Below are 12,986 nucleotides of genomic sequence, written 5' to 3' on the forward strand. Positions count from 1 at the left end.
GCCTTCCCATGTGGCAGAGGAGTCCAGAAATCATCTGACTATACCTTGATTTGGACATTGTCATGGCTTCAGAACTGTATACTTGTAAGTTAATAAATCCCCGTTGTAAAAGCCAACCCATTTCTGATATACTGCATTTCTTCAGCTTTAGCAAAACCAAAACAGTGTCTTTCAATGAGAGATATACATTAGAATTCCTCGAGGAACTTCTATAACCACAAGTGCTGGCAGCCCATGCTCAACCATCTGAAACAGCCTCTCTGGGGTGGTCCTAATGCACACATTCCCTGGAGAAACTCTGGTCTGGATTTACCCTTATTGTTGCATATATTTGTATTGTTTTGGTCTACCATCTGGACCTTTCCAATTCTGTGTATAGCTATGGCAAGCTGGACTTAACATCCTAAAATTGGTCTGGCATCCCTGGATTTTGAGGACATTTAAGAGGCATGTGTTGAAAATGTGGCACACTTATGTTGAAGGGGTTATCTATGAATCACAAAGGAGCATGACAGCACCAGCACCTCCAGTCCACATTTGTACATTAAGGGCCAAACTTTCAAAAAGGGAATGAAGGCACCTAGGGCCAAGATGGCGGCACAGAGAAGAGTGGAAGCTAAGTAGTCCCCCTGGAACAACTACAAAAAAACAGAAACAACTAGTAAATAATCCAGAATAACTGCAGGGGGACAAACGAGACCATCCACTCATCATACACCAACCTGAATTGGGAGGAATGCCCGAGAACACAGCATAAAATCTGTAAGTAAAACCTGCGGAACCAGGTCGTGGGACCCCCTCCCCCATAGCCCGAGCTGCAAAGCCTCCTGGTGCCAGAGAGAAGCTCTCTCCCAGCAAGCGAATATAGCTCAGCTGAGCTCCAACTGGGGTTTTAAGTAGTGAGTGTGAACTGCTCACTACAGGTATGCATCCCCAAAAAACAGACAGAGGCTTTGGGTGACGACTGACCTGGGAGAGCCGGAGGGTCGCCTTGGACTGGGTCTGAAGGGGACTATCTGTTTCTTTTTTGGCTCAGTGGAGAAAGCCCCAGTCATTTTCAGTTTCCAGGGCTGTGAAGCGGAGAAGGGTGGAGATAGCACAAGCAGAGAGAGAGACCATTGAAATGCTAATGACCTCCACCTGGGGGCTCTGTCTTCCCTAGGAGGAAAGGGGTGGGGCCCTTTCCATTCAGAACCAGACCCCAGAGCCTGGGGGAACACGGCCATACCTCCTCACACCAGTCAAGAATTACAGGCTAACAGGCATCACCTGCTGGGCAGAAAAGCACAGTGACCCGAGGCATCAAAGGGTGGAGCAATTTTCTAAGACACACCCGCAGGGAAACCAGATACTGAATATTTCTTCCCTCTGGGACCTGAGCCTGTTCTGGTCTGGGAAAACCTGATTTGGATAATCAAGGAAACCATGCCTAGACAACAGAAAATTACAACCTACACTAAGAAAAACGAAGTTATGGCCCAGTCAAAGGAACAAACGTACACTTCAACTGAGATACAGGAATTTAAACAACTAATGCTAAATCAAATAAAAAAGTTTAGAGAAGATATTGCAAAAGAGATAGAGGCTGTAAAGGAAGCACTGGGCATGTATACGGCAGAAATAAAAAGTTCAAAAAAACTGCTAGTAGAATCTATGGAAATGAAAGGCACAACACAAGAGATGAAAGACGCAATGGAAACATACAACAGCAGATCTCAAGAGACAGAAGAAAACACTCAGGAACTGGAGAACAAAACACCTGAAAGCCTACACGCAAAGGAGCAGATGGAGAAAAGAATGAAAAAATATGAGCAACGTCTCCAGAAACTCAAGGATGAAACAAAGTACAATAATGTACGTATCATTGGTGTCCCAGAAGGAGAAGAGAAGGGAAAGGGGGCAGAAGCAATAATAGAGGAAATAATTAATGAAAATTTCCCATCTCTTATGAAAGACATAAAATTACAGATCCAAGAAGCGCAGCATACTCCAAACAGAAGAGATATGAATAGGGCTACGCCAAGACACTTAATAATCGGATTATCAAATGTCAAAGACAAAGAGAGAATCCTGAAAGCAGCAAGAGAAAAGCAATCCATTACATACAAAGGAAGCTTAATAAGACTATGTGCGGATCTCTCAGCAGAAACCATGGAGGCAAGAAGGAAGTGGTGTGATATATTTAAGATACTGAAAGAGAAAAACCGCCAACCAAGAATCCTGTATCCAGCAAAGCTGTCCTTCGAATATGAGGGAGAGCTCAAAATATTTTCTGACAGACAATGAGAGACTTTGTGAACAAGACACCTGTCCTACAGGAAATACTAAAGGGAGCACTACACGGTGATAGAAGACAGGAGTGCGTGGTTTGGAACACAATTTGGGGAGATGGTAGCACAACAATGTAAGTACACTGAACAAAGGTAACTATGAATACGGTTGAGAGAGGAAGATGGGGAGCATGTGAGACACCAGAAGAAAGGAGGAAAGATAACGACTGGGACTGTATAACTTGGTGAAATCTAGAGTATTCAACAATTGTGATAAAATGTACAAATATGTTCTTTTACGAGGGAGAACAAGCAAATGTCAACCTTGCAAGTTGTTAAAAATGGGGAGGCATTGGGGGAGGGATGCAATCAGCATAAACTAGAGACTGTAACTAATAGAATCATTGTTGTATTATGCTTCCTTTAATGTAACAAAGGTGATATACCAAGGTGAATGCAGATAAGAGGGGGGGATAGGGGAGGCATGTTAGACACTTGACATTGGTGGTATTGTCTGATTCTTTATTCTACTTTGATTTAAGGTTATTTTTCCTTTTGCTGCTTCCTAGCTATCTTTTTTTTTCCCCCTCTTTCTTTTGCCTCTCTACCTTCTTTGACTCTCCCTCCTGCCTTGTGGAAGAAATGTAGATGCCCTTATATAGATAGTGGTGAAGGTGGTGAACACATAAATGTATGACCATGCAGAAAACCATCGATTATTTACTTGGGATGGAATGTATGGTGAGTGAACAAAACCATATTAAAAAAAAATGGGTTGATGACAAAACCTCGAGGGCAATATACTGAGTGAAATAAGCCAGACACATTAGGACAATTATTACAGGGTCTCACTGATAGGAACTAATTATAATATGTAAATTCATAGACATGAAATATAAGGTACCAAGATATAGGACAAGGCTTAAGAATGGGGAGTGGTTGCTTAGTATGAGCAGAATGTTCAATTAGGATGAACTTAAATGTTTGGAAATGAACAGGGTGTTGGTAGCAAGATGTGAGAATAACTAACACTGCCGAATGGTGTGTGAATGAGGTGGAAAGGGGAACCTCAGAGTCATATATGTCACCAGAAGGAAAGTTGGAGGTCAAAAGATGGGAATGTATAAAACTGAATCCTATGGTGGGCAATGTCCATGATCAACTGTACAAATACTAGAAATCGCTTCCATGAACCAGAACAAATGTATGACAATACAATTAGAAGTTAATAATAGAGGGGCATATAGGGAAGAACTATATACCTATTACAAACTATATACTACAGTTAGTAGTATTTCAACATTTTTTCATAAACAGTAACAAATGTACTATATCAATACTATGAGTCAACAATTGAGGGAGGTTGGTTAGAGATAGGGGAGGATTAGAGTTTCCTTTTCTTTTCTTTTTTTTTTTTTTTTTTTTCTTTTTCATCTTTCACTTTATTTCTTGTCTGGAGTAATGAAAAGTTTCTAAAAATTGAACAAAAATTAAGTGTGATGGATGCACAGCTGTATGAGGGTACCCAGGGGCAAGTGATTGTACACTTTGGATCTTTGGATAATTGTATGGTATCTGAACAATCTCAATAGAAATGAAAAAAAAAAAAAAGGGAATGAAGGTATAAACAAGGGTTAATTCAAACTGCTAGAAAAGCTAAAAATGAGCTTTGAAATGCTGAGCTGCACATATCCTTGCTAGGATGAAAGATTGCTTAAATACCTGCTGGGCATTTTGGTATTTACCACTTAACATGTTTTCAACTTCTGCAAGGGATTTCCCCCTACCTCCACTACCCCTGTTTCTCCCTAATGTAAACAGATTTCTCAAGCCATGTGTTTTAGTTTGGTAAAGCTGCCGGAATGCAATGTACCAGAAATGGGTTGGCTTTTACAATGGGGATTTATTAACTTAGAATTTACAGTTCTTAGGCCATGAAAATGTCCAATTCAAGACATCAACAGGATGATACCTGGACTATGAAGACAGGCTGCTGGAATATGGGACACCTGTGTCACATGGGAAGGCACATGGCCAGCCCCTGCTGGTATCTTCTCTCCCAGGTTTCATTCCTTTCATCTCCTGGCTTCAGTGGCTTCCTCTGTTTTCTGTGTGTCCCCGCTCTCTTAGCATCTGTCTCTCTTAGCTTCTCTGGGGGGCTTCTTCTCTGTATGTTATCCTCTTATAAAGGACTTCGGTAAGAGGATTAAGACTCTCCCTGAATGAAGTGGGTCACATCTCAACTGAAATAACCTAATCAAAAGGTCCTACCCACAATAGGTCTACAACCACAGGAATGGATTTTAAAAACATGATTTTTTCTGGGATACATAACAGCTTCAAACCATCACACCATGTCATTTCTAGTGTAAAAAAAATCCTAATAATGTGTCATGTGGATGATGTTTTCGTCTGGAAATATTAGTTATCCTTTAACAAAGAGATTCTGAGATGATGGTCTGTTATGTTGGGGGCAGTAGTTGTTTTGCCTTTTTTTTTTTCCTCTGTGATCACTGAAATCTAAAACTTCATCAGTGGCAAAAACAACGTTCTAAGCTCTCCTATAGATTTGAGACCTCCCTCTCAGACAGATCCATCTCCACAGGCATCTCTTGCTTTTCTGAATTTTTTTCACTTAAAAAACATTTAAGTGTCTATTTGTAAACATTCAAAAATTAAATAAATAATTTAAAAAAATTTTTAATTTTTGGTTGATGAAAATTTCCATTTACAAAAAAATGCAGCTATGCTAACAGACTGTTATCCTAATGGTTATAAAACATTTAAAAAGAGAAAAATATTTGTTTTGCCAAAATAACAGTTCTTTCTCTGCAGTATGAGGATTTTTCCTCCTAGCTTCTTCCTCAGCTAATATAATGTAAAGCACTTTCAGTCAGAAATGAGCCTGGTTAAAGCTGCTACCAGCCAATTTCCCAAAATGTTCCTTCGGTTTCAGGAAAAAAAATCACCTCATCTCCTAGGCTCTCAGTTAACTGATTTGTAAAATGAGGAAGTTCAGCCACGTAACTTCTGAGGCCCACTCCAGTACTTGGGTCTATGAAATAGGTTGAAACCTGATGAGCTAGATTGTGAGTCCTTAGCTAGACTTGTGGGTTCTAGTCAGATTTGACCTCTTGCTAGCTGGTAGTTGGCCAATTACCCAACGAGGGCACAGAGAAGATCAAAATGTATGTAACTGAGTGTGCTTCATAATAACAGAAGCCCTGAGGAATAAAGGTTAATTATGGGTAACTGTGGCTGGTCCTTCTCCTGTCTGGCTTTCTCAAGGTCCTCGGAAATGTGGGCTCCAGCACACCTACTCCCTCCTACTTCTTTCCATGCCTAACGCCTCCCCAGCACCCAACAGACTGTCTGATAGGAGTGTATTCGCTGTCCCTAGGGTTCATCTGAACCCTGTTCCTGCTGGTTCCCATCTAGAAAGTCTTCCTTCCCCATACAGCTACCCAGTTCTCACCTATTCTGTATGATTCACTCTTCACAAAGCCAGTTCTGACTGCCTCAGCCCCACGGAGTGATCTCTCCCTTCACAACTCACTGCAACTAGTCATTATTGGTACTTAAGTGTCTCTCTTTCACTTTGATTTTGCCCCCTCATTGATGATTGATAGTGAGTGACTTAAGGAGATGACCACTTTTTTGTTATATTCTATGGTGATATGCACATAAGCGTTCTTGTTTGCCCCTTGTAAGTGGATCTAGGAAGAATCTGAGTGGATGGGCTAGTTCTTTGAGCCACTAGTGGAAGGAACAGAGGTTACCAGCCTATAAACTAAGCTGGAAGTTTAAGAAAAACAAAAACTAACCCCCTCTCCAACAAAACTTATTAAAATCAAGTGGAAAAAAAGTAAGTCAAAACTGGGTTTTCACATCCGTTCCTCCCGTGGTAAGTATGTTATATGCATACTATCAGGATATTATGAAATGGAGATATGCATTATCAAAACAGCTCTTAACATAATTCAGAGAGCTGATATTCCGATGAAATGTTTGTGGGTTTCTTTTTGGTTTTTCTTTTAGGACTAAAACTTTGAGAGTAAGACTATGCAGATATTTATTGAGCTCCTCTTATGTGCCAAGCCTTAAGTGCCAGGGATACCAAACCAAAAGACAGGACTGACACATAAGAATGCCACAGTCTAGTGGAGAAGACAAACAAGGAGAAGATTCCTGTGCAGGGGATGAGACTGTGGCAGGGATGTGGAAAGTATGTGCCAGGGAAGGCTTTGCAGAAGAGGAATGAGTGGAGTCTCGAAAAACTTAAGACTTCAGCCAGGTCAAGAATGGGAGAAAGTGCAGTTGGGAAGTGGTGAAGAATGAGGCTGGCTAGTGGGACTGGCCCAGTTCTGGAAGTGCCTTGATTGCCACGTGAGTGTTTGGCTTTGGCCTTGAAAACCACAAGGAACAACTGAAGGGAATCAAGTAGAAGAGTTAAATTTTAGAAAGAACTATATTTTTAAAATGAATACTACATTTATCTAATCTCACACATACTTTGTCAGGTTTCTTTTGCACTACCACAAACTGGCCATAGGCTTTACAAGGAAGAGAAGCACAACAGGGGTTGGGAGTGTGCCCAGGACACTTTTTGATTTTTGCCTAGGACCTTCCGAAACAAAAACCTGCCAGTGTCTTGAGGAGTCCTGGCTTACTGTATTACCTAGGACAGGTCACTGCATCTGAGTCTCTGTTTCCTGATGTATTAATGGAAAGAATTGTATTAGATCAAGTGAAATCAATATATTGATTTATGACTAGTATTTAAAAAGTGAAATGGAATACATAAAAATATATCAAAGTGCATTGCATACAGTAAGGGTACATTTTTGTGAAACCTTATGTATGTATGTGTGCATGTGTGTGTGAGTGCTGGGTTGTGATATGGAATGTATTTCAAGCTCCAGAAAACAAAGATTTGAAAACTAACAATAAGCTCCCCCCCGCCCTGCCTTGTGCTGGCTGACCAGTTGCTGAAGGCTGTTCTAGAAAGATGTAGGAAGAACTTAACTATTATTGTGCCCTTGGCACTAGGCTACTTTAATGTGAACATAGTTCTCTGCAGCTGCTCCTTGGAATCTTTATGGGGCTTGTCTATAAAAGTGCTTTCACATTTTTGTTCTTAAGTTTGGTAGTGTTCCTTCAAGCTGTACTGCAATGTAAAGCCCTTGCTTTCAGTTCTTTTGTGTTACCAACAGCAACACCTAGTGGTAACAGAGCCCTGTTGCAATTTTCCAGTATTCTAGACCTTTAGAGCTGGACGTGGTCTTTAGAGATCACCAAGTCCTATTTTGTAAATTATTTTTTGAAAAACCTTAAGATTCACATGTTCCTACATTCAAATCAAATCTGCATAAAAATAAAGCTAATGACTGTGCAATGCTTTCTTGGATTACTTTGAAGTTTTCCACATACTCATAAGTCACTGTTAGTTATAACAAAGAGACAAAATTTAACAAAACATGTTTTAATAAATTAATGAGAAATCATAGTCCTGTATATCTACAGCCTTTGATGCATTGTTTTGATGTGTACCTGCCAGATCTTCAGGCTCTAGCATGGTGCCTGGCACTTGATAGCACTCAATAATTCTTTGCAAAATGTTTGGATATGTTGGTGAACACTGAGCCCAAGAGAAGTAGGATTTGAAGGCGAGTCCTCCTGATAAGAGGCTAGAGGGCCAAGGGCATTTCAGTTAGAAGCCCTGGACACTGAATAGGGAATTGTGAGTAGGTCAAAGGAATGCAATAGGGCTCCTTTAAAATGTTTTTACATGTAAGGGTGACTCTATGGAGTTGTTTTTGGAGGACTCATATGAGTAGTGTGTTGAATAAATTCCAAAGAAAAGAAACATGAGGGAAGCCAAGAAGCTAAGATGGAGTGAGGTGGTAAGTTCCTAGTTAAAACTGATGACAGAGGACAGACAAAGAGATCAGTGTTAGAGACCTACCAAGAACCAGAACAAGCTGTGGAGAGAAAGAGAAGAGACCATTGTCATGACTTTTCTGTCTTAGGTTCTAAACTGGGAGCCCTGCTTGGGCTCAGAACAGCCCCCCTCATCTCTTTTCTGCAGGTACAAGGGACCCGGCCTGCTTTCCCTTTTGGGAACTGCCACTCACTTTTGGAGATTTTTCTCTCCTGCCACCAGCAACAGAGCGGAATGTAGTCTCCTCAGCCCTTCCTTCAGTAGGTTCAGAGAAAGCATAGCCAGGACCTTTCCTGCTTGTCAATAGGAAAATGGCTAAATAAAGTGTGGTACTATATAGCAGTTAAGGGAAATGAACTCAGTCTCCATAATAGCAGAGCTCATCAGCAGATTTTTTAGTTAAACAAATACCAAACAAGATGCTGAACCATGCATAGAGCTTGAAACCTTTATATGTATAAAACCACACTAATACCACAAATTTTCTATAGGCACATATATATGTAGGCAAAAATATTTAAAATGGTCTAGAAGGACACATTCCAACTCATAAGGTAGGTTATCTCTGAGGGTGGAGAGTGGAAACTCGAATTGGAAATGATAGTCAAAGATGACTTGGGCTCTTTCTGTAATGTTACATGTGCCAGTTTGAGTGTATTGTGTCCCCCAAATGCCATTATCTTTGTAGTCTTGTGGGGCAGAAGTTTTTGGTGCTGGTTGGATTTGCTTGGAATGTGCCCCATCCAGCTGTGGGTAGTGATTCTGATGAGATGTTCCCATGGAGGCATGGCCCCGCCCATTCAGGGTGGGCCTTGATCAGTGGAGCTATATAAATGAGCTGACTCAAAGAGAGGGAAGTGAGTGCAGCTGGGAGTGATGTTTTGAAGAGGAGCAAGCTTGCTAGAGAGGAACGTCCTGGGAGAAAGCCATTTTGAGGCCGGAGCTTTGGAGCAGTTGCCAGCTGCGTTCCTAGCTAGCAGAGGTTTTTCCGGACGCCATTGGCCATCCTCCAGTGAAGGTACCCGATTGCTGAGGTGTTACGTTGGACGTTTTGTGGCCTTAAGACTGTAACTGTGTAGCAAAATAAACCCCCGTTTTATAAAAGCCTATCCATCTCTGGTGTTTTGCATTCTGCAGCATTAGCAAACTAGGACATTACACTTAACTAATTATAGAATGTGGAAGTGAAAATTCATTTTTAAAAAAGATTTTAATCCTTAGAGATAACTTGGAGGTGGTGGGGAACAGAAACATTTGAAGGAAAAAACTTAAAAATCACCTAAATGTGTGTCACCCAAAGAAAACTGCGGTTAAAATTTTGATCTTATTTCCTTCTACTATTTCAAACATACTTAATTAGGATCATTCTATATGTGGTTTTACCCTGAAGTTTTCCACTTAATGTGATTTCTGGAACATTTTCTTGTCATTTACTGTTTGTGTTTTTAATACAATTTAAAAGGACTAACTAGGATTCCTTCTATATCAGAATGTACCAGATAGTTCACCAGTTGTTGGACTTGTTTCTAATTCTTCAGTGTTCATTTAAGATTCATTCATTAGGTGCCTACTTCCTGCAGGGTCCAGACTGTGCTAGGGGCATAGTGGTCAGTAACTCAGACAAAGCCCCTTCCCTCAAGAAGCTTTCAGACTATAATGCAATGAGATATCTGTACAGAAACAGTTGCTCATGTTTTGCTTCCTTAGGTTACTCTGTTTCTAAGGGAATTAACAGATCAAAGGATATTGAATGTTTTAAGACTTTTGATTCATGTTGCTATTTTGTTCACTAGTAAGCTATATCAATTTAAATTCCCAACAGCAGTTGTGATTACCATTTCCTTAAGTCTTTGAAATAATTTCATTTTTATTACCGAATTGTACTTTTTTCTCTTTTATTAAAATTTGCAGATTCTCAGCTTTGTTTCTTCCTGATATGTTCTATTTTTCTCAGTGCTGCTCAGTTTAGTTTTCCCAACTTCTTCTTGTCCACTTGATTGCCTCCACATCTACACTGTGCTTCTCTTAGAGCTGCTGTGAACTGGCTCTAGTATAACCAGAGAATGTGGCAGTTGCACAATTATGATGTGCATGTAATTTAAAAATTATGAAAAAATTTCAAAATACTCAAAAGTAGAGAGAACAGTACAAGGAACCCTCACATACCTATAAACCAGAATCAGCAATTACCAAGATTTTGCCATAATTTCTTAATTATCTGTTTCTTCTTTTTATTTTCTTTGCTGAAATGTTTTTAAAGCCAATTGCAGAAATTGTGCTGTGTTGTGCACATTTTTTATTTTGTCTATTCTGTGAATTTTTATTCTATGCTTAGATATTAAAAATACCTATGGGCTTTTGTCCTCCACTTTCATTCATGAGGGTAGGACTTACACCCTGTTTCTGATTCTACCTTTACCAATGACATTGGGGAAACTCTGTAAAGTGGCCCATGTTCCATAATTAGGTCAGCAACGCAACCAAAGGAGAACATAAAATTTGCATTTGGCGGGTTCTACAGACTGGATCATTCATCCACAGATGCATGGCCCTGCAGAACTCAACACATTGGGGACCTTTAGTAAATTATGTCAAACTGCAGACAACTGCGCTCTATTGTTCTCAACTGTGATTAAAATGAAAAAAATATTTAATATGTGAATAAATTTGCCTTTTTTTTTTTTTAGAGTGGTTACTTTTGCCTGGTGTGTAGATGTTTGAGATGCCTTTCCAACTGGACTTGGAAGGATGAGCAGGAGTTTCGCAGAAATATCCTTAAGGATCAATTTGATCATCAGGCCAAGGAGAGTGGACATGTGGATTGTGCTTGGGTGTTAAGATATATTTTATCATGCTAGTATCCCCAGAGTGCTTAAAATTATAGATTCTAAAGTCCTCCTCAGGCCCTCTGAACTAGAATTTTGAGAATCTACATTCTCAGAGAACTCTCTAGATGAGTGTTACATAAGCTGAAGCCTGAGAACCACCAACGGGACCTAAAGAAGGCTTTCAAGGAGAGGAACAACCAGGTCAGAGGAGCTTAGAAACTAAGTCTTAAGTTTCCTCATCTCTAAAAAAGGGATGCCAATAAGCGTGCCCATTTCACAAGGTTGTTGAGAAATGAAAGTATTAAGGACTCCTGTATGTACATCACAAATTTTATCACATCCTCAGTTGTATAACCTAAGAACTCCAGCAACCTTCAGGCCTAAAGAATTCGGCTTTATCCTGGCCCAGTTGCTTATGGTTTTTATCTCTTCCTAAAACCTTCTTCCACAATTAAGTAAAATTACATTCTATGAACCCTTAAGCTAAAATATTCCTCCCCCAATTATTTACTTAAAAAACTTTACTTCAAATTTTCCAAAATTTATACTTTATATTCACCAAGCAACAACTGCTCCTCCCCTGTCTTCTCTCAACCTCTAATATACTTTCTATCTCTAAAAATTTGCTATTTCTAGATATTTCATATAAGTGAAATCATAACATATTTGTCCTTTTTTACCTTGCTTCACTCAGACATTTCATAAACAACAAACCACAGACAACTTCTCTCTACTGTTCTCAGCTGTGATTAAAATGAAAAATTATGGGTCACTAAATCTGCCCACTATTGTACAGATTTAAATATTAAATATCAGCTGACTTCTTGGGTTAGGAATCGTTTTGAAAATATGAAAAGGTATAGAACTAATTTCCAGAAAAATGCATGAGTGTGAGAATGGATGAATGGATGGATGGATGGATGGATGGATGGATGGATGGATGGATGGATAGACAGAATTCTGCATAGTTTCAGGAGATTCCTAGACCCTCTGAAATTTAATTATGGGATAAATCTTAGGTCCAAATTCCATTCACAATGCTTTCTTCTATTTCTTTCTTCTATTTTTTATATATATATATATATATATATATATACACACACACACACACATATACATTATAGATATGTATACACACACATATGTACATAGAAGATTGGGATCATGCATACATACATACACACATACTATAGCAAGAGAGGGGGATAATGACAGAGAAAAAAATACCTAATTATAAACATAAGAAAATGTATAAAATACAGAATGAGTAAAATGAACTATTGCATACTGGAATTAAAAGCCTAAGGAAATACTTGGAACCTACTGGGAACCTAAGGAGGGAAAATGGTCCTACTTACCTGCAAATACACATGAACTAGAGTATCTGAAACTGTCAACCTATATAGAAAAAATTGTTTTGATTATAAACTGGATAAATAAATTCACAAAGCTGTTGGAGAAAAAAGATGTGACGAAACAATCTATTTCATATCACTGTTTCCAGAACAGGTATTAATGGACAAAACATGTTTTGACAAGTAACATTTCTCTGTACTATTCTCAGCTGTGACTGAAATGACAAATTATTTAAAATGTGGCTTAAACTGCCGACTACTGTACAAACTGCCCACCACTCTACAGCTTTAAACATCAGCTTGTTGCTAAAGGAGGTACAGAAGCATTATAATATATTCATTAGCCTCTAAACTTATTTGAAAATCTGTTGTACTCAATAAGTTGTACACTTTTAACCTGGCTGAATAATGTAATCTCTTGTCTTACTTCTAATTAACTGCAACGAAAGACTTTAAAGCTAGATTAAAAAAAAAAAAATCCCACACTGGGAGAGCAGCATTCATGTCAATAACTTATTATTACAGATAATCAAGCAGATGACTGGTAAAGGACCTGAGGGAGGGAGTTGGTGTTTCCCTGACTGGAAGATTG

The 12,986-nt window shown here is 39.2% G+C and overlaps 1 protein-coding gene across 1 annotated transcript in view; it reads left to right on the plus strand.

Moving 5' to 3' along the window:
• Window positions 1–11,975, plus strand: part of ATG10 (autophagy related 10) — a 253,207-nt gene extending 241,232 nt beyond the window's left edge. Inside the window, exon 6 of the mRNA XM_037800748.1 lies at window positions 10,899–11,975. The gene's annotated coding sequence lies outside the window, so the exon portion shown is untranslated. The remainder of the gene's footprint in view (window positions 1–10,898) is intronic.
• Window positions 11,976–12,986: the final 1,011 nt, after the last annotated feature.

The sequence above is a fragment of the Choloepus didactylus genome, chromosome 13 (assembly GCF_015220235.1).
Source record: "Choloepus didactylus isolate mChoDid1 chromosome 13, mChoDid1.pri, whole genome shotgun sequence".
Classification (NCBI taxonomy): domain Eukaryota; kingdom Metazoa; phylum Chordata; class Mammalia; order Pilosa; family Megalonychidae; genus Choloepus; species Choloepus didactylus.